The 22,429-nt window shown below is 39.1% G+C and overlaps 1 pseudogene; it reads right to left on the minus strand.

Annotated features, from left to right (window-relative positions):
* Positions 1–20,620: 20,620 nt before the first annotated feature.
* On the minus strand, positions 20,621–21,680 carry LOC101336225 (heterogeneous nuclear ribonucleoprotein D-like pseudogene; annotated as a pseudogene).
* Between the last annotated feature and the right edge of the window lie 749 nt (positions 21,681–22,429).

Raw genomic sequence — 22,429 nt, forward strand, 5'->3', positions numbered from 1 at the left:
TATTTAATTTTTGACCATTTTATTAATATGTGTCTTGGCGTGTTTCTCCTTGGATTTATCCTGTATGGGACTCTCTGTGCTTCCTGGACTTGATTAACTATTTCCTTTCCCATATTAGGGAAGTTTTCAACTATAATCTCTTCAAATATTTTCTCAGTCCCTTTCTTCTTCTCTTCTTCTTCTGGAACCCCTATAATTAGAATGTTGGTGTGTTTAATGTTGTTCCAGAGGTCTCTGAGACTGTCCTCAGTTCTTTTCATTCTTTTTTCTTTATTCTGCTCTGCAGTAGTTATTTCCACTATTTTATCTTCCACGTCACTTATCCGTTCTTCTGCCTCAGTTAGTCTGCTATTGATCCCATCTAGAGTATTTTTCATTTCATTTATTGTGTTGTTCATCATTGTTTGTTTCATCTTTAGTTCTTCTACATCCTTGTGAAATGTTTCTTGCATTTTCTCTATTCTGTTTCCAAGATTTTGGATCATCTTTACTATCACTATTCTGAATTCTTTTCAGGTAGACTGCCTATTTCCTCTTCATTTGTTAGGTCTGGTGGATTTTTATCTTGCTCCTTCATCTGCGGTGTGTTTTTCTGTCTTCTCATTTTGCTTATCTTACTGTGTTTGGGGTCTTCTTTTCACAGGCTGCAGGTTCATAGTTTCTGTTGTTTTTGGTGTCTGTCCCCAGTGGCTAAAGTTGGTTCAGTGGGTTGTGTAGGCTTCCTGGTGGAGGGGAGTAGTGCCTGTGTTCTGGTGGATGAGGCTGGATCTTGTCTTTCTGGTGGGCAAGTCCACGTCTGGTGTTGTGTTTTGGGGTGTCTGTGGACTTATTATGATTTTAGGAAGCCTCTCTGCTAATGGGTGGGGTTGTGTTCCTGTCTTGCTAGTTGTTTGGCATAGGATGTCCAGCACTGTAGCTTGCTGGTCGTTGAATGAAGCTGGGTGCTGGTGTTGAGATGGAGAACTCTGGGAGATTTTCGCCATTTGATATTATGTGGAGTTGGGAGGTCTCTTGTGGACCAGTGTCCTGAAGTTGGCTTTCCCATCTCAGAGGCAGAGCACTTACTCCTGGCTGCAGCACCAAGAGCCTTTCATCCATACGGCTCAGAATAAAAGGGAGAAAAAGTAGAAAGAATGAATTACTAGAAGTAGAAAGAAAGAAAGAAAGGAGGGAGGAAGGGAGGGAGGGAGGAAGGAAGGAAGGAAGGAAAGAGGGAAGGAAGGAAAAAAATAAAGAAAGAAGATAAAGTAAGATAAAATATAATAAAGTTATTAAAATAAAAAAATAAGGCTCGCCGTGCGTTCTCCTGGGGAAGTTGTCCCTGGATCCTGGGAACCTGGCAGTTGCAATTCTTTTTTATTGCCATATAATTCAGTCGTTAGAAGTGTACAATTAAATGGCGTATAATATATTCAAAGTTGTGCAACCCTCACAGCAATCAATTTTAGAATATTTCCATCACTTTCCCCCAAAAAAACCCCATATCAGTCACTCCCTTTACCCCCCACTCCCTCCCAACCCTAGGCAACCACTAATCTACTTTTGTGTGTGTGTGTGTGGTACCCGGGCCTCTCACTGTTGTGGCCTCTTCCTTTGCGGAGCACAGGCCCCGGACACTCAGGCTCAGCGGCCATGGCTCACGGGCCCAGCCGCTCCGCAGCATGTGGGATCTTCCCGGACCAGGGCACGAACCTGTGTCCCATGCATTGGCAGGTGGACTCTCAACCACTGCGCCACCAGGGAAGCCCACTAATCTACTTTTGGTCTATGTAGATTTTTCCTATTCTGGACATTCTCCATAAATGGAATCATACAATATGTGGTCTTTTGTGTCTGGCTTCTTTCACTCAGCATAATGTTATTCTCAGCATAATGTTATCAAGGTTATTCTTTGTTGTAGCATGTATCAGCACTTCATTCCTTTTTATGGTTGAATAATATTCCCTTGTATGGATATAACACATTTTGTTTAGCCATTCATCAGTTGATAGACATTTGGGTTGTTTCCACTTTTTGGCTATTATTGAGTATTGCTGCTATGAACATTTGTGTACAAATTTTTGTATGGACATATGTTCTCAATTCTTTTAAGTATATACCTAGGAATGGAATTGCTGGGTTATATGGTAACTCTCTGTTTAACTTTTGAGGCACTACCAGACTGTTTATCAAAGTGGCTGTACCATTTTACATTCCCACCACACCAATACTTGCTATTGTCTTTTTGATTATACCCATACTAGAGGGTATGAATTTGTATTTCATTGTGTCAATCCTTTTTTGAAATACCAAATATCCAATTCTTTAAAAAAATCTTTAATGCCTCTATTTAGTTGGTTTCCTAAGTATATGCTTGACCTGCCTATTATTAAAGCATCCAGGACTGGGATCAGCTAGAACTGATTTGGTTCCTCGGGTTGGAGGGCTATAAGGGAGGGCCTATCAGGTAAAACATTTCTAACACCAAACCAAGACACAAAGATGACTAAGCCACATTTCCTGTTTAATAGGGGAGCCAGTCACGTACCCAAAACAACTACAAAACAAAGTAGAATGAGGAAAGTGCTATAATAAGGCAAGGGAAGTACAGAGGGGTATCAGGACAAACCAGGTGCAGTTCTCTCAAAATACAGTGCTAAGCAACTCCAAACATCACCAAAGCAAACTGGCTCTCCACCCCTACCCAGCCACAGCGTGAATCCAGAGTCTTCTTGGAAACAGTTACAAGAGCAGGGAACAAGGCTCTTAGAGATATACTGTACTGAGCCTGAGAAGTATATTTGTCATCTTCTCATTTCAATTACTATTCATACTTACTACCCACTGGCTGGCTCTTTCAGACTTGGCCTCATTACTTTCAGTCTTACATCAATTTGTAAGACTGCACTGAAGAATGGTTGTAAAGTACTTTGTAAATCTAAAGTGCATTATAAATAATAATCTCCTACTGCAACCTTCTTAGCAACAAAAAACAAGTCCTATCCCGGAAGTTCCTCATTGCCCTCTCCCCAATCTACCATTTTACCTGAATTGTTCCCATCACACCTCTTTGCACCAGTACACCCCAACTTCTGGAGATGATGCTTACAATCAGCTAAGCCTTCAGAGAACCTTTGCAGTCTTAGAAGCATTTTGATTCTGTATTTTGCTTTGGAAATAGAAAGCAAGCCAAGGAGATTGCTCCCATTTCATCATGGAGAGGCTGAGGCATATGAAGATTAAGTGACCCAATAATTTTAAAGAAATCATGTTATCAGACTGAAGTTCTGTGTGTCCTCCCTGTTTTACCCCTACCTCTACCCATGAGAAAACTACAGCTATTGAGGTTGTGGGATTGGGATACCTACTCCCCAGGTCCCAAGCCTTTCTCCTGAGAGTAGCTAAGAGTAAGCAGGCTGCCTGAGCACAGCTCACTCATATTCAACAGACCAGAGAAGGTAATTTCACTTTTTTTTTTTTTTTTTTTTTTGCGGTACGCGGGCCTCTCACTGTTGCGGCCTCTCCCGTTGCGGAGCACAGGCTCCGGGTGCGCAGGCTCAGCAGCCATGGCTCATGGGCTTAGCTGCTTCGCGGCATGTGGGATCTTACCGGACCAGGGCACGAACCAGTGTCCCCTGCATCGGAAGGCAGACTCTCAACCACTGCGCCACCAGGGAAGCCCAGGTAATTTCATTTTTGAACTGCTCTCTACTTTTCTGAAGTGGAACTCAATTGTGCTTGAAAAAGTCAAGCACAACCTAATTGCCCTCAACCATCTGTCTAAACCCTGCTCAGGGCAATGGGCCAGGGCGTTGTAAAAACACATGATTCTGCCTGAGGGAGCACTTGGAGGAAGCTCTTTGGAAAACAGAGACCTCTAATCACCTCTTTGTTTATTCAAATATTTATTGAGCACTTACTATCTGAATACTTCAGAGTAGTAATAGCAGAGGGGTCACCAGCACAGGTTCTGAAGGCCAACTGCCTGGGCTCAAATCCTGACTCTAATGCCTGCTTACTGACTTTAGTTTCTCTCTTGGTAAAATGAAAATAAAATTACTCATGCCATAGAGTAGACATGAGGACGAAATGAGATCCACATGTGAAGTGGCTAGTGCACTGCTTGGCCCGTGGGAGGTTTTCAATAAATGCTAGCTAATATTGCTATTCATGCAGAATCAGAGCAAACTTGTCAGGGATCAATGGATGAGAGTAAAATTTTACAGCCCTTCGGCCAGTTTCATGGGCCCATTGCTAGAACTTCTCTGGGAAACAAGCACATGCTGAGAAGAGTGGTAGGAAAAGTGTCATGATTGGAGGAGGTAAAGTAGAAACACTTGGATTTCAGGGAACTACTTGTTGCACTATGGAAGTTTCAGAAGAATATCAACACCAAAGAAGAAGTTATTGCACATCAATGCATTCTGCTCTAGGGTAAATGATTCCTGCTATCACAACCCAGCCCCTCCCTGTCCAGTTTTCCATCACACGACAAAGAGGACAATGCAGACTTAGGGAAGTGATTTTTAGGTGCAAAGCCCAGAACCTAACAAATTATTTTAACTTCCTCCCAGCAACACTTTTCCTGGAATTAGTCCTGTGAGTTGGGGTACCCAATTGACCCCAAGGAAAGACAAATATGGCAGAGAGAAAATCCAGTTGATGAGCCAACTTAGGAGAAGACTGATTTAGGACTAACTTGAGGGAGTAGAGGGTCTTTTGCTGAGACAAGGCTCAAAAGGAACGAGGGAGGGTGGGGCATGAAAGTGAGAATACTGTTTTGACCATGCTAATGGCTGTCAAGCAGGAATCTTTAAAACCCTTTCCTGCTTTCATGTTTATCGAGTGTTTCCTGTGTGCACAGTAATGCTGAGTATTGCAAGGGTCCCAAAAGAAGCAACAAATGTGCTTCCTGCTTCCAAACTGTGATTAAACTGAAGTGGGAAAAATAGTCTACACTTTCTGCCTGTAACTTAATTCCAGATTGGAGAGTACAATGGTAACAGCTGCACTAACTGCTTTCATTTTACATACAGCGCATAGAGTCAGAACCTCTTGAACTCAATTCACAAAGTGACATAAAAGCATACATGGGCACTTCTGTTTGTTATAGGACTGTAGCCAGAACTGTATTAAATTCTCTGTTTATGTTCTCTACTGCATCAGTCTCTCATTGAACTGGCATTCCATAGTCTTTAAACAACAACCAACCCAGTAAAATGTCTCTGGTCCTCCCAGGGAAGGGCTGGAGGGCCCCAAGGGCATACACACAGTGTGTTAACATCATTGGGCATTCTTGTGCCAGGTCTGCTGTTTCCTCTCAATCCCTGTGCCATTTGAAAGCCCTGTTTTTGTTTTCCACTCATGATGGGCTGAACCTCAGAAACAGTGGGCTGGTGAACAACCATTTGTGACCAATCTAATTGTGAGGGAACGAAGGCAATGGCAGACTGAGCAGAATGAACCCAAAGCTCCAATGAGCTACCAACCCACGCATCGGTACACTCTCTGGATTCCTGTATCCCAGTTCCTCACACCTCTCACTTAGGGTAACAAGGCTCACAGTGAGGGGGAGGTACCAGGCAAGGCAAGTAGTTTGCTAGGATTATTTTTCTCTTCTATATGACATTCTCAAAAAGTTCTCCTTTGCTTGTCTAAAGTGGGTTAGGTATAGTTCTGCTGAAAGCAAAGAGATGGCCCCTTCCAGCCATGTGAACCTCTGGTTATACTTCCTGAACCCCACAGAGATGAGCCACCTTGTTTAGTGTCCACGCTGTCTAGTCTTTTTTTTTTCCTGTTTAAATCTACCAAGGACCAAGCTATCCAAAAGATCTCTGCTTATTGAAAGCTTGCTGCTACTGCTATTACTACTTTTTATTTTTTACATCTTTATTGGAGTATAATTGGTTTACAATGGTGTGTTAGTTTCTGCTTTATAACAAAGTGAATCAGTTATACATATACATATGTTCCCATATTTCTTCCCTCTTGCATCTCCCTCCCTCCCATCCTCCCTATCCCACCCCTCTAGGTGGTCACCAGGCACCGAGCTGATCTCCCTGTGGTATGCGGCTGCTTCCCACTAGCTATCTATTTTACGTTTGGTAGTGTATATATGTCCATGCCACTCTCTTGCTTTGTCACAGCTTACCCTTCCCCCTCCCCATATCCTCAAGTCCATTCTCTAGTAGGTCTGTGTCTTTATTCCTGTCTTACCCAGAGGTTCCTCATGACATTTTTTGTTTTTTTTCTTAAATTCCATATATATGTGTTAGCATATGGTATTTGTCTTTCTCTTTCTGACTTACTTCACTCTGTATGACAGACTCTAGGTCTATCCACCTCATTACAAATAGCTCAATTTCATTTCTTTTTAGGGCTGAGTAATATTCCATTGTATATATGTGCCACATCTTCTTTATCCATTCATCCGATGATGGATACTTAGGTTGTTTCCATCTCTGGGCTATTGTAAATAGAGCTGCAATGAACATTTTGGTACATGACTCTTTTTGAACTATGGTTTTCTCAGGGTATATGCCCAGTAGTGGGATTGCTGGGTCATATGGTAGTTCTATTTGTAGTTTTTAAGGAACCTTCATACTATTCTCCATAGTGGCTGTAACAATTCACATTCCCACCAGCAGTGCAAGAGTGTTCCCTTTTCTCCACACCCTCTCCAGCATTTATTGTTTCTAGATTTTTTGATGATGGCCATTCTGACTGGTGTGAGATGATATCTCATTGTAGTTTTGATTTGCATTTCTCTAATGATTAGTGATGTTGAGCATCCTTTCATGTGTTTGTTGGCAGTCTGTATATCTTCTTTGGAGAAATGTCTATTTAGGCCTTCTGCCCATTTTTGGATTGGGTTGTTTGTTAGAGCTGCATGGAATTTTATCACTGTTTCCTCCTCTTGGGGAAGCTCAGCCTGATAGCACAGTCACTAAGAAATTAATTCTGACCACAATGGGAGAGTCTGTGAGACTTCCAACAGAGGCTGATATTTAAATTGGTCACCAGACGGGGAAGGGCATTCCAGGATGAGAGCAACATGAGCAAGGGTTCAGGGGTACATAAGTGCATGGTGGATTCAAGAAAATGAATAGCTGAGCAGGACTACAGTGGAAGGTATCAGTGAAGTGAGAGTGATGCTCAGGAGACTGTAACAAGGTAAGGTGGGGCAGAATGCGAAGGACATTGAAAGCCAGGTTAAGTGGGTGGACTTACTCCTCTAGGCAATGGGGTGTTCTAAGCAGATGAAACACAATCCAATCCACATTTACAAAGAGAGCTCTGTGGGAGTATGGAGGCTTGATAGACAGAGGTAAAGAGACCATTGAGGAGGCTCTAGCAAAGGGCTAGATAAGAAATGAGAGCTATATCTAGGGTAGTGGTAGTGGGAACTGAAAGGTGGCAGATTTGAACACACTAAGAAGCAGTGATGTGCTGGTAAACAACTGGCTCTCCAGAAAAGAAAAGGAAAAAAAAGCCCCGATTTACAGTGTTTGTTGATTTCCATGGTGTAAATACTTCCCCATGGCTGATTTCAAGGTAACACTAGACGTCGCTGGATATGGAATTGTGAAGAGGTGCGCTCAGTCAGCTCTCTTGAGCCAGTGTGTGCCGGCATACCACTACCAAGTGACCAGTTCAGTGTCAGGGAAGAAAGAGAAAAATCAAAGGTGATGGACATGGCTAATTTGGATGACTCCTTAGATGTTAATAGAGAAAGGGAACTCAGGAGGAAAAACAGACTTTATTTATTTATCTGTCTGTGGTGGGGGAGGATTAGGAGGTAAGAGGCATATCAGGAGGGAATTATGACTTTGGTTTTGGACATGTTGACTTGGAAGTCCTACCCTTGGAATTCAATTTTCAATGAGGCTCTGCCTTATAACAATAACTCACATTAATGGAATACTTATATTGTGCTAGGCACATTATATGTTTTTATGATCTTTCAGTTATACCACAACCCTATGGCTCTAGTAGAAAAGCTGGCAAATAGTAGTTACACAACAAATATCTTTTAAATGAACGAATGAATTAGGTACTCTTGTTTTTTTCATTTTATAAATGAGAGAAATGAGACACAAATTGATAGTAACTTTCACAAGGTCATTCAGCTGGGACTCAAACTCAAGCCTGTGTGATTCCAAAACCACTCTGCTATACTGTATGTGTGTGCTGTGGAGATGAACCATGGCAGGGACCTTTTCTTTTTTATCTTTCTAAATCTAATCTATCGCAATGCTTATACATAGTGTTATAGACTGAATGTTTGTGTTCCCCCAAATTCGTATGTAGAAGCCCCAACCCCTAATATGACTGTATTTGGAGATTAGGTCTTTTCGGAGGTGACTGGGGTTAGATGAGGCCATAAGGGTAGGGCCCTCATCCGATGGGATTAGTGTCCTTGTACAAAGAGGAAGGGAGACCAGTGCTCGCTTGTGCTCTCTCTCTCTCTCTCTCTCTCTGTCTCCATTCACATGCACCGAGGGAAGTCTATGTGAGGGCACAACAAGAAGGTAGCCATCTGCAAACCAGGAATAGAACTCTCACCAGATGCCAAATTAGCACCTTGACTTTGGACTTTCCAGCCTCCAGAGCTGTGAGAAAATAATGTCTGTGTTTAAGCCACCTAGTCTGTGGTATTTTGTTTTGGTAGTCTGAGCTGACTAATACACAAGTACCGGATCATTAAGTATTTGTTGACTGAATGAGGACTGATCCTAATATTTATATTGAAGTTACTATTTTTCAAAGATAAGGCCTAGTAGGACATAAGGAAGAGCTAGGAGTAAAAATAGGCTCCACCTGAGAGATCTTTGGTAGGGGATTTTTCTCTGATGGAAGTTTTCCGCTGTGGGGCTGGTGAGGAGTTTCTTGCCAGGATTTTACAGCAGTATTACTGACCAGCCTCAGAAATATTCTTTCTTGGGGATCTTCATATTCTGCTTCCTCCATTCTTGATATACTTATGACATTAGGAATGCAATGGGATAATAAGAAAAGTATTTATTAATTTAACAAATACGTATTGAGTATCTTCTGTGCTGTACAATATGTCCATTATGGTATTTATTTTTTTACCACAAGCCTGGAAGGTAGTTCATATTATCCCGTTTTTGCAATGAAAAAAATTCAAGTTAGTAGAGGTTAATTTGCTCAAGGTTAAATTATAAGTGGAATCACACATTTGAACTTGTGTTTGACTTTTTAAAAACATTACCGTCTCTCTTTCTTCACCCTTCCTAACCAGAGAACACATTTTTATTTTAATTTTTTGCTGTTTGCAATCAAAGGACTCTGATTAAACCAAACTCAGTGAATGGTACTATTTTATTTACCCAGTAGGTTACGTCAGAAACCTGAGAATTCTGGGCTGATAAGATACTCCTATATCATCAGTCACAAGTCTGATACTGAGTCTACTTCTTAAATCTTTCTAATCAGTCTCTCTATTCTTATAGCTACTGCCTTGATTCAGGCCCCGTCTTGCCTTAATTGCAGCAAAAACCTCTTAGTTGGTCTTCTTGCTTTCTGAAAACCCAAATTGATCATGTTGCTCCTCTATTTAATACCTGTTGTGGTTCTTCATACCATTTAATATGAGTTTGAATTCCTTAGCTTAGCACAAAAGGCATTTATGACTAAGCCCCTGCCCACAATTCTCCCTCTTGAATAAAATGTAAAGTAAACCCACTATTTTTGTGCTAACATTCAACTACCCCCCGACACACACACACAGTACAAACCAATAGGCAGGAGATATTTTCAAAATATTCACCTAAAAGACCTTAACTCCTGGAGGGAGCAGACCTTTGTACAGTGCCTACTCATCATAGACACAATACTTAATTCCCTTCACTCTCTTTCCCATGCTGAATATTCCCCAGTAATTCCTCAGTGGTATAATTTCATTCCATTTCCTTCTTGCCTCGACTCTTCTCTACAAGCCAAAATGTACACATTATTGTCTTTTCTTTCTGTGGTGGTCCCCCAATGAGCCCATGCCTCCCTGTATTCACACCCTATGTGACCTATCCCATATCCTTCCCTTCCCCTTGAATCTTGACTGGTCTCGTGATTTTCTTTTAACCAATAGACAGAAGTGACTGTGTGAATGCTGAGGCAAGGTCAGAAAAAGCCTTACAGCTTCTACCTGGGCCACTGGGACCATTCCCTCTCAGAACTCAGCCATTATATTGTGATAAGCCCAGGACACACGGAGAGGGAGCAGGTAGTTGTTCCAGTTGACAGCCCCAGCTGAGTTCCTAGCCCAGAGCCAACATCAGCCACCAGTGATATGAATGATCCACCTTGAACATCCAGTCCAGTAGAGCCTTTTGATGACTCCAACCCCAGCCAAGAATTGCCCAGCTGAGCCTAGTCAGCCCACAAAAATGTGAGGAGACAAAAATACAGTAATTTTAACTTTGGGGTAGTTTGTTACGCAACAAGAGATAATCAGAACGCTTTTCTCATTCCACCTTGTATCTAAAAAAAATTCTCATAGGTAAACTAGCTAATGTTGTATTGAACTTTCTTTCCTAGTCATACTATCATCTAGTCTAATAAGTTTTTCATCCTAGGACAAGCATTCAGAGACTCACCTAGATGATTCAGCCTTAATCTACATCTTCTGCAGTTTCGAATTTCTCTTTATAAGATTGAATATACTCTTTTTAAACTTTTTAAAAAATAGGACTATTACTGATTACAGGATTTTAGTAATTGTAGGCTTGTGATGAAGTATTCTGAAATTCATCCTAAGTAATGGCTGGTTACTTTTTCTTTCAACTCTAAATGTCTGCCCTAGAACTCTTCTATTGGTAACTACAGATCCCATACATACCTTTATCCCTACACTTGGTCTCCAGGAGTAAATCCCTCTTCTGTTTGTAATAGAAAGATGCTTAACAAGAGCAGACTACTGACATACCCATTTCTTTCCCAATGCTTCCCTTTCTTTTTTTCGTAGTGGCTATTCACTGGATTGTCAGTTTTACTTTCATTTGGTATGTTTTTCTGACAATATATATCAATGTCAAACGTTAAGAAGAACAAAGTTAACTATTTTCTCTATCTCACAACTCCTTCCTAAAAATCCTCAGTGTCTTCTTGACTAAAGATTCTCACTTCAAAGGAGAATTGCTAGGTAAGGATTCTGAGTCCATCAATTACTATCATGTTAAGCAAAATACTTCCTTCAAAACCAAACTGATGTTGGAGAAATGAAAGCTTATTGTTTCCTCCATATTAGTACTTAACGGTGGTAAATTGCATGAAGAAGTAATGATAATAATGGTTAACATTCATGAAGTGATCATTATATACTAAGCACTGTTCTAAGTGCTTTACATGTATTAATTCACATAATTTTTATAACAACCCTAAAAGGAAGGTGATATTATTACCCTTATTTTACATATAAGGAAACTGAGACACAGAGAAATTAAATAACTTGCCCAAAGCCACACACCTAGAGAGTGGCAGAGTCTAGATTCTAAACTAGACAATCTAGCCTCAGTGTCCACTCTCTTAACCACTATACCATTAGTTCAAGTTTTTATTCAAAGTTTCCAGGTACTTAAACTTTAAAGAATGGAATAGAAAAAGCAAAATTACCCAGTATCTATTTTTCTTCTATTTTCTCTGTGTTAGAAAATGATTATTCATTGGTTTGGAAAGGGTAGAACAATTACTCATATGAATATTATATACAAAGATGAATTAAGCAACACTTAATACAACATCTCAACAATCTGTAAAAATTAAATTCTAGGGACCTGTGCCAGTAATTTACTCATTGCCCCTCAACTCTACTCCTACCATTCTATACTTCATGCATTTCCCAGGCTCTCTTGCTAACTAAGCTTACTGTTGGAGTCTGCCAATAAGAGGCAGTGACAGGAGATCAGAAGGTGGAGGAAGAGAGATGCTTCCTGCTTTTGGCTCTGATAGGTTGCAGTTGCTGATAGAAGATGTAGTGACAGCAATAGCAGTTTCTGGCCCTGGTTAGGTGATACTACTTTGGCAGATCTAGAATTGATTGTGATGTCTCTAACAGTGCAATAGTAGATACAAACTTGTGAACTACACTCCAAGAATATTAGTTTCTGATCTCTTGGTATCATCTTTTCTTCCTTTTGCCCACCCACCCTTCTCCATTTTGCTCTACCAGTCCTTTCAAAATTGTCGTAACTAATTCTTTTTATTAAATTCCCTGTTTGAAACACCAAGAGTAATTTCTTTTTACCTGTGTGGACCTTAAAACCCCAAAGAACTTACAGATGAGACTATTGGATCCCTCTCAATGATTTTTGAGAAACTGATAGTTACATCAGAAGATTGAAAGCAGCAAAACATTGTACTTAAAAACTTTTGGAGTTGGGTTTGGGGAAGGAGAGAAATAGGTGAGGGAAATTAAGAAGTACACACCTTCAGTTACAAAATAAATGAGTCATGGGTATGAAATGTACAGTGTGAGGAATATAGTCAATAATTATGTAATATCTTAGTATGGTGACAGATCATAACTAGACTTATGATGATCATTTTAAAATGTGTAGAAATATCGAATCACTATGATGTGTAATAGGAGCTAACATAATGTAGGTCAATTATACTTCAAAAACAAACAATCAAACTCATAGAAATAGAGATCAGATATTTGACCACCAGAGGTGGGGGCAGGGGGAATTAGATGAAGGTAGTCAAGAGGTACAAATTTCCTTTTATAAGATAAATTAAGTACTAGGGATCTAATGTACAGTGTGATAAAGATAATTAACACTGCTGTATGAAAGTTGTTAAGACAGTCCTAAGTGTAAAAAAATCCTAAGGTAAAAATTTTTTTTCTATTTCTTTAATGTTGTACCTATATGAGACGATGTAATCATTTCATGATGTATGTAAGTCAAATCATCATATTGTACACCTTAACCTTATACATGTGCTGTATGTCAATTATATCTCAATAAAACTGGAAAAAAATTAATAAAAGTTTTAAAACTTTTTGTATTGTAAAGAATAACACATACAGAAAAGTGAGCACACAGAAACATATAGCTCAATGTTTACCAAGAATCAGCCAAGTAATCAGCACCCAGATCATGAAACAGAACATTACCGGCACCCCAGAATCCCCCTGCCAATCACTAAGTCCTCTCTCTTCAGCAAAGGTAACCATTAACCTGACTTTTATGAGAATCATGTCCTCATCTTTCTTTATAGCTTTACCACCTAAGCATGTATACCTGAATATAAATGGTTTAGTCTTTCTGTTTTTTGAACTGTTATATACGTAATCAAAAAATATGTGTTCTGGGCTTCCCTGGTGGTGCAGTGGTTGAGAGTCCGCCTGCCGATGCAGGGGACGCGGGTTCGTGCCCCGGTCCGGGAGGATCCCACATGCCGCCGGGCGGCTGGGCCCGTGAGCCATGGCAGCTGAGCCTGCGAATCCGGAGCCTGTGATCCACAACGGGAGAGGCCACGGCAGTGAGAGGCTCGCGTATCACAAACAAACAAACAAAAAACCCTAGTCTTACAAAATTCTTAAAGAAACCTAATAACACAAAAATGCAAAATATGAAGCGTTTAACTTGTCAAAGTTAAACCTATTTGGTGTTAGAATAAGACAAAATGCTAAGAAAAAATTAACCCTTATTAATGTCAAGGAAAAATCTGAGGTCCAGGGTAAAAGGAGCTAATGTAGTTATTAGTCAATATGTCTCAATATGTCTACTCTTATGTAAATGGCTGATAGGGGTAGGGTTTTTCAAGTGTAGGTCCCAGCCAGACTCAATTACTGCCTGACCCCTAGACCCTAAGTCATAGACCAAGAATCCTCAAGCTGAGGGAAGCTCAATTCCTTTCCAAACACAAGGGAAGTGGATCTTTGAAGTCGGGAAGGGCAGAAATCAGAAGAATTGTACTCTAGCTCCCCATTCAGCTCCACACACTCATTTCCTCTTCTTTCTCTGCACTAGGCAGAGGCTAAGTAGCAGAGGTCGAATTCTTAATTCCTTGTAGTGGGGTAAACGTCCAGCAGGGGGAGATGGTAGGATATCCTAGATTCAATAGTAATAAGGAATTCTAAACACAACCAAGAATGTTTTACACAGAGCATCTTAGAAACTCGGTTAAACAATTGAAATAAGGTTAACTTTTACAATTCTCACCTGAAATTAAATAGTTTAATAAATTTTTCTTTACAATTATCCATATAAAGACGTGAAAATTGGACTTCCCTGGTGGCTCAGTGGTTAAGAATCTGCCTGCACATGCAGGGGACACAGGTTCGATGCCTGGTCCGGGAAGATCCCACATGCCACGGAGCAACTAAGCCTGTGCGCCACAACACTACTGAGCCTGCACTCTAGAGCCCGCGAGCCACAACTACTGAGCCCGCGTGCCACAACTACTGAAGCCTGCACGCCTAGAGCCTGTGCTCCACAACAAGAGAAGCCACAGCAATGAGAAGCCCACGCACCGCAACGAAGAGTAGCCCCACTCTCTGCAACTAGAGAAAGACCACACGCAGCAACGAAGACCCAATGCAGCCAAAAATAAATTTATTTTTTAAAAAAACGTGAAAATTTTCCATTTCTATTTAAAATATCATTCACTCTGGCTGTATCCTCATTCAGAATAAGGAAAATTAACTAAATATTTTGTTAGAAATTCAGTTGCATTTTATTTGTTTGAATACATCCATTATAGCTATATTATATTTTTATTTTTGGTAGAAAAATATGCAAATACCTCTAAAATTGATCAGAAACCTTTTTAAAGAGAAACAATATTACAATGATTTTTACCCACTATTTCATAACCTACTTCCACTTGCCTATCTATACTTTAGAAAATTATTCCAGCCTATCTTTTTTCCTTACTGACCCTAAAATATCTCAAATAAACATGTAAATCTGGTATCTAACTTTAAAAATTCTTTAAAATGCTTGATGGCTGCACAATTACCACATAAAATTCTCTTTGCATATTCCTAATTTCCTAGACTGGAAGAGGACAAGGTATGACATAGAAGAGAAGCAAATAATGATTTTATGACTATAATTTTTCCAAATTTGTTATTATACAGTTAAGATAATCATTATACAAACATGCGATCTTTAAGATTACTCATCTCATCCTTTCCCAAAACAGGAATTGAAACAGTTCTTATAAGTTTTTTTTAAGAGCTTTAGTGATATAATTTAATAACATAAAATTCAGTGGTTTTTTATTATATTTACAGAGCTTAGAACACTTTTAGCATCTTAAAAAGAAACCTCATACCCATTAGCAGTCACTTCCCGTCTTAGTCCTTTGGGGCTGCTATAACAGAATACCATAAACTGGGTAGCATATACACTACAGAAATTTATTTCTCACAGCTCTGGAGGCTGGGGAGTCCAAGATCAAGGTGCTGGCAGATTAAGTGTGTCTGGTGAAGACCAGCTTCCTGGTTCATAGACAGCCATCTTCTTGCTATAACATTACCTGATGAAAGAGGCAAGGACGCTCTCTGGGGCACTCAACCCATTCATAAGGGGTCCACTCTCCTGACCTAATCATCCCCAAAGGCCTCACCTCCAAATATCATCACATTGGAAATTCAGCATATGAATTTTGGGGGCACACAAAATTTCAGTCTATAGTACTCCCCATTACCTCCACCCTATCCCCGTCAGCCCCAGACAACCATTTAACTACTTTCTGTCTTTATCAATTTGCCTACTGTGGAATTTTCATGTAAATGAAACCATACAATATGTGCTCTTTTGTGACTGGCTTATTTCACTTTGTATAATGTTTTTGAGGTTTGTCCATATTATAATATGTATGACTTCATTCCTTTTTTTTTTTTTTTGCTAAACAGTATTCCATTATATGGAAATAGCATATTTTATTTATCCATTCATCAGTAGGACATTTGGGTTGATTCCACTTGGGGCTATTATGAATAATGTTGTTATGAACACTTGTGTACAAGTTTTTGTGAGGACATGTTTTCATTTCTCTTGAGTATATATCCAGGAGTACAATTACCATATCAGTCATGGATATGGAATACCATATCCGTCATATGGTATCTCTATGTTTAAAATTTTGAGGAGCTGCCAAATTGTATTCCAAAGTGGCTACAACCATTTATAGCCCAGGCAGCAATGTGTAAGTTTTAATTTCTCCACATCCTCACTTCTTTTTTTTTACAGCCATCCTAAAGGGTGTGAGGTGGTATCTCACTATGGTTTTGATTCAATTTACCTAACGACTAATGATGTTGAGCACCTTTTCATGTTCTTATTACCCTTCTTTTCTGGGAAGAAATATTCAGATCCTTTGCCCATTTTTTAATTGAGTTATCCTTATTAGTGAGTTGTAAGAGTTCTTTATGGACTCTGGATACAAGACATTTATCAGATATATGATTTGCAAATATTTTCTCCCATTCTGTGAATTTTCTCTTCACTTTCTTGGTGGTCTCATTTGAAGCACAAAGTTTTTAATCTTGATGAAGTTCATGAATTTTTTCTTTTATTGTTTGTGCTTTTGTTATCAGAGCTACAAAATCAATGACTAACTTAAGGTCATGAAGATTTACTCCAATGTTTTGTCTAGGAGTTTTATAGTTTTAGACATTACATTTAGGCTTCTAACACACTTTAAGTTAATTTCTGTACTTGACGTGATAAACAGTCCAACCAGACTCTTTTGCATGGGGATATCCAGTTTTACCAGCACCACTTTCTTTCCCCATTGAACTGTCTTGGCATCCTTGTTGAAAATCAAATTGACCCTAGATGAATGGGTTTATTTCTGGACTCTCGATTCTATTCCATTGATCTTTGTGTATCCTTATGCCAGTACAACACTGTCTTGATTAGTGTGGCTTTGTAGTAAGCTTTGAAAGCGGGAAGTATGAGGCCTCCAATTTTGTTCTTCTTTTTCAGTATTGTTCTGGTTATTCATAGTACTTTTCATTTCCATTTGAATTTTAGGATCAGCTTGTCAATTTCTGCAAAATGCCAGCTGGGGTTTTGATAGGGATTTCATTGAAACTGTAGATCAGTTTGGGGAGTATTACTATCTTAACAGTATTCAGTCTTCTGACCTATGATCATGGGACATCTTTGCATTTATTAGATGTATTTTTACTTTCTTTAAACAACATTTTGGTATGGTGTATTACATTGATGTTAAGCCAACCTTGTGCTACTGGGGTAAATCCCAGTTGGTCATGGATTATAATCCGTTTTATGTTGCTGGATTTGCTTCGCTAGTATTTTCCCAAGCTTCTTGAATGTATAGAGTGTTTTTCATCAAATTTGGGGCATTATCAGCCATCATTTCTTTAAATATTTTTTGTCCCTTTGTCTCCTCCTCTGGTATACCCATCATGAGTGTGTTTGTGTACTTAATGCTGTACTACATTTTCATAAGGCTCTGTTCATTTTTCTTCACTGTTTTCAAGTCCAGCACTTCCATTTGGGGTGTGGTGTGTATGTATTCGATTCTTTACTGGTATTTTCTTTTTGATGAGTCATTGTCATTACATATTCCTTTAATTATTTAAACATGGTTTAAGTTCTTTGAACATATTTATAATAGCTGCTTTGAAGTCCTTGTCCACCAAGTTCAATATTTGATCCCCCCTCAAAGGCAACTTGTCTTTTTTTCCCCTGAATATGGGTCACACTTTCCTATTTCTTTATTAATCTGAACAATTAGGTAATATATTGTAACAGCACTGGATTGTCCCTGCTCCAGAGTCTTATAGCAACTTGGCTAGACTAATTCTGTGAAATCAGTTCCCCCATAGTGTGGAGCCTCTAATTTTCCTGTTTGGATTTTTTATTTTTCATCTTGACACCTGGGTTCCTAAGGGTAATCCCTGGGTCAGTATAGTTTAGCAGTCATCCACTGATTGATTGGAGTTGTACTTAAGCCCCTGAGCCAATAAGGTTTTCATTTTTTGCTGTTTGACCTGTGTGGCTTAAAGACTGCTTTCACACTTCAGGGAGCTTACAAGTTTGTCTCACATTTAGTCAAGGACTAATAGTAAAGCAGTTTCCTCTCCAGTTGCTCCTGAGAGAGTGTGGCCTTAGGTATGTGCACACTCTTCCTTATCACCAGGCCTCCTTTGCTGGCTCTTTCTCTGGTCTGTTAAACTTCTGGCTGGTCTGCCTCTATTAGTATCATACCATGCTTTTGGCCTCCACTGATTGTTTGCTGATTTTTATTTTGGACAGTTCCTTTGAGGCACAAATTGCTCCACAATACAAATAAAGTCAGGTCCCTCAGGCAGGGCCAGGGTGTTGCCAGCCTTTGAGGTTTTCTCTGACCCTGTTGGAACCTCTATATTATGGAACAGTATCTGGGAGAGATAGGAGCTGCCACTTGGCTGCCAAGCTCACTGTAATACCTCTTCTGCAACGCAGAGTTGGGTGGGAAAATGGATGTAACCTCTATCTCACATGTTAAAGACTCCTACTACTATTACTGAATTTTGTAGATTTTGAATAAATGATTTTCAATTTGTTGCAAATCCCTTTATCATTCTCCAGAGACTTTGAATGACTGTCTTTGCTAATTTTGACCAATTAGGTAGATATTTTTTTCTGGGGAGAAGTTCCATTGAGCTTGACTATGCAGAAACTGACGATCAAGTTTGTGAATTTAACCTAGTCCACAAAACTGATTACAAATAGAAAAAGGATTCAGTTCTATTTTTTTAAGTTGAAATTCACATCTAATTAAACAATTATATACTACCTTCTTCCTCACTACCCCAGGTAATAGAAAGTTCACCTACAAATAGATACAAGGGGAAAGTACAGCATATTAAAAATGCAATCTTGTTCAATTTCATATGTGATATTAACTATGTTATTGTATCCAGGGCTGTAATACTCATAAATGCTTAGGATGTCAAACTATTAAGTAGGTTCTTATTCATTCATACTTTCAGCACTTTTCTCAGAAAGGCTCAGGAAACCTCTGTTCACACAGAAAGTAAAGTACAGAGAACGTGCATTACTTCAGTAAGCCAATACCTCCTGGAATAGTCTTTTTGTTTGTTTGTTTGTTTAAAAAGCCTTTATTCATTTTTGATCAGGGAAAGGACAATCTCAATGTCAACTTGTCACCTAATCATAAATTTGAACTTACAGGATTCACTGCCCTAAAGACACTGCACCTACTGACTTTGACAAGATAACTTAAAATGAAAATCTCCTTTCTGTTCCCTAAGGTTGCATGTTGAACGAATCAAACAATCCCTTGCAACAGCCAACATTGGTACTTGGCCTAGGTGTAAGGTCAAATAGCAAAACAGGAGCAAAAGGCCAAAAGCATTGTAACTTGATAGCCCAGCAAGTACAAACATCATCGGAACAAAGAAAGTTGCAGGCACCAAATAAAACAAGGCAGGTTCATTAGCATAAAAAAATTTACACTTGGTTGAAGGTGAGGTCAACTATTCCACATATGAACTTGTATGCCAATCCTAATGGCTAACATGGAACCACAGAAACAAAAACAAAAACCTTAAATTCAATAACTACACTGAATGTAAAATTCAAAACTTGAGTTTACCCAGGACATCCTCCAAAATCTACAGCTAAAACTTTTTTTTAATGCACCAGAAGATCTGTTGTAATGACATGACTTGGTCACACTTAGATTTGCATTTACATAAGATTTAAGGGATACCTTTCCCCACTATTCCTTTTACGTTTGAATATGGATATGCTTAACTATTCAGCTCATGCACTAACTGCGCTAAAAATGATGAAACTTACTACCATGATTTTTTCTAAGAACTCACACCACGTAACAGTTAACACCCAATACAGCTTCCTAAAAATGCCCCAACAGAAAACATTTTGTTCAGTTTGGTGCTTGCTGTGACATAATACCAACAGAATAGTATACAATTAATTTACTCATCCACTACATCATATATTTTAATCTAACTTTTGTTCAAATTTTAGTAACTTCATACCTATTTGCCAAAATCCTTGTGTTAAATGTAACTACATCTGATATTCTTAAACTGTGGCTCCTATAACACAGTTCAAGTGTTTTTTCCCCTGGGTATATTTAGACAGTTTAATCAAGAAAACAAAGTTATGGTATTATGATTAGCCAAAGCTCTTTCTAGCAGACCACTGAATACAGCAAGTCATAACAAATGCCTTTCCAGAGACAAGAGCAAAGCAAAATATTTTCTATTCATAAAAGGAGCTACCAGCATGCTTTGTGCCATTAAAAAGTTACTTTTCAAAATATAACCAGAAGACTTATGGTCTACTAGAAAGCTTCCACTCATCACAACACTATAACTACGCCACAGAAACTTTCATGACAAAGTCCCCAGATATACAAAGAGAAAACAACATTACTTAAAGGTATGTGGAAGCCTCAGTTAACAGGGAAATGAAGCCTTAGAACACAGAATACATCTAACAAAAAGAGAACAGAGTAGACACTGTAGCTGGCTATTTGTAAAGGACCACAGTTTCTCCCTATGGATCAACACTCCCTACAAAATAAACTGTGCCTTAATTATTGCTTATTTAAAATTACACTTTTACAGGGCTATTTAGTACCTGATGCAGAAAAACAATCACATAAGGAAGCATTTATTTGAGGTTTAACATGAAATCATACAAATAAAATTTGTATAAACACAAATCCACGTCGAGTCATAACACAGATAGCAAAAGACAAAGTAAAAACAAAAACTAATTGGCGGCTATATACAGTTGGACACAGTTGTGTCTTGTACACTAGAAAGTCTTTTACAAAATAATCATCTTAGATCAACAGAAGACCAATCTTCAATGTCGTCCTGCAAGATGGGTTACTTTAGCAATCTCTTCCTGTTTTCTCCAACGTCCCCTTTTAGTATGGCTGGTAATTATTTTGGTGATTGCCACCCCCTCGAGATGCCTTGCCATAAGTGCTCTGTTGGCCTCGGCCACGACCCCTAGTACCACCTCGTCCACCAAATGCAGCACCTCTTCCTCCTTTTTGTTGTTGCTGTTGCTGCCTATATACCTCTTTGGGTTGTGCAACTTTGATTTCACACTTCCCAGAACCAATTTGATGGTATCTGCTTTCTAACAATTTCTTTACTGGCTCTTCGTCTGTATATGTAATAAAACAAAATCCTCTTCTTTCATTTGTTTTTGTATCCATGGGAAGTTCAATATTTTCAATCTCTCCAAAGGCTCCAAAATATTCTTTAATTTGTTCTTCTGAAGTATCTGGGCTCAATCCACCCACAAAAACCTTTTTAGGGGGTTCCTTCCCTTTTAAAGCTTTGGCTCTTTTAGGGTCTATCAATTTGCCATCCAGCTTGTGTTCTTTCATTTCCAAAACCTTATCAACACTAGCAGCATCTTTGAAAAGCACAAATCCAAATCCTCTTGATCTTCCAGTGACTGGATCTGTTTTAATTGTGCAGTCTACAACTTCCCCAAATTGAGACAAATATTCAGTCAGATCTTTCTTGTTTGTATTCCAGCTCAAGCCTCCAATAAACATTTTACCATCATCCTGCTGATTCTTGCTCGCGTTGATCTTAGATCCCTCTGCAAATTCCTCTATGTTGCTGTACTCGTTCATGTCTTCCATAGCGGCTGAGTTATCGGCTGGGAGGCGCTGGCGTGCAATCTGTGTCGCGGCAGCAGCGGCGACAGAACGTTGTATGGAGCTGGATTTAAAATGGCGGCGGAAGAGCTGGAATAGTCTTTAATTGCATTTCTATAAGATATACTTTGATCAAATACAGCTTCCAAAGTAGGAAAAACTTTTCTATCTCTTTTCCCCTTTGTGGGTTTTCAATGAAAATTCTACAAATTTTCTATCATTTTACATGCCAAACCTTTGAAAGACAGACATCAGAATCTAAATTTTACCAAAGAGAGAATCAAGAGGCAAAGTATTTAAGTGACTTCCAAGGTCGTACAATTCACTAATGATGAACCTAAAACTAGAAGCAATAGAAGGACTCCTTAACATCCAGCCTCCAGCTCTGTGCACCAAATCTATTTAGATAAGCTAATATTCTTCCTGGCAAGCTGAAAAATGTTGCATTCCTGTTATATACTTTAAAATGGACTTTAATTCACATGTACTATTATGCTCCTTGGGAAGATATCCTCTTATGAGTATTACAAAAATAAAGCATTAATGATTCTGGTCAACAGTATATTCTGTTAAACACGATTGCCCATCGTCTTAATCAGATCAGGCTGCTATATAACAAAAATACCACAGACTGGGTGGCTTTAAAAAACAAATTTACTTCTCACAATTCTGAAGGCTAAAAGTCCAAGATCAGGGTGCCAGCATGGGTCCTCTTCCTAGCTTGTAGACAGCTGCCTTCTTGCTGGATCTTCACACAGTGGAGAGAAAGACTGTATCTCTC

Source organism: Tursiops truncatus, chromosome X (assembly GCF_011762595.2).
Source record: "Tursiops truncatus isolate mTurTru1 chromosome X, mTurTru1.mat.Y, whole genome shotgun sequence".
Taxonomy (NCBI): Eukaryota; Metazoa; Chordata; class Mammalia; order Artiodactyla; family Delphinidae; genus Tursiops; species Tursiops truncatus.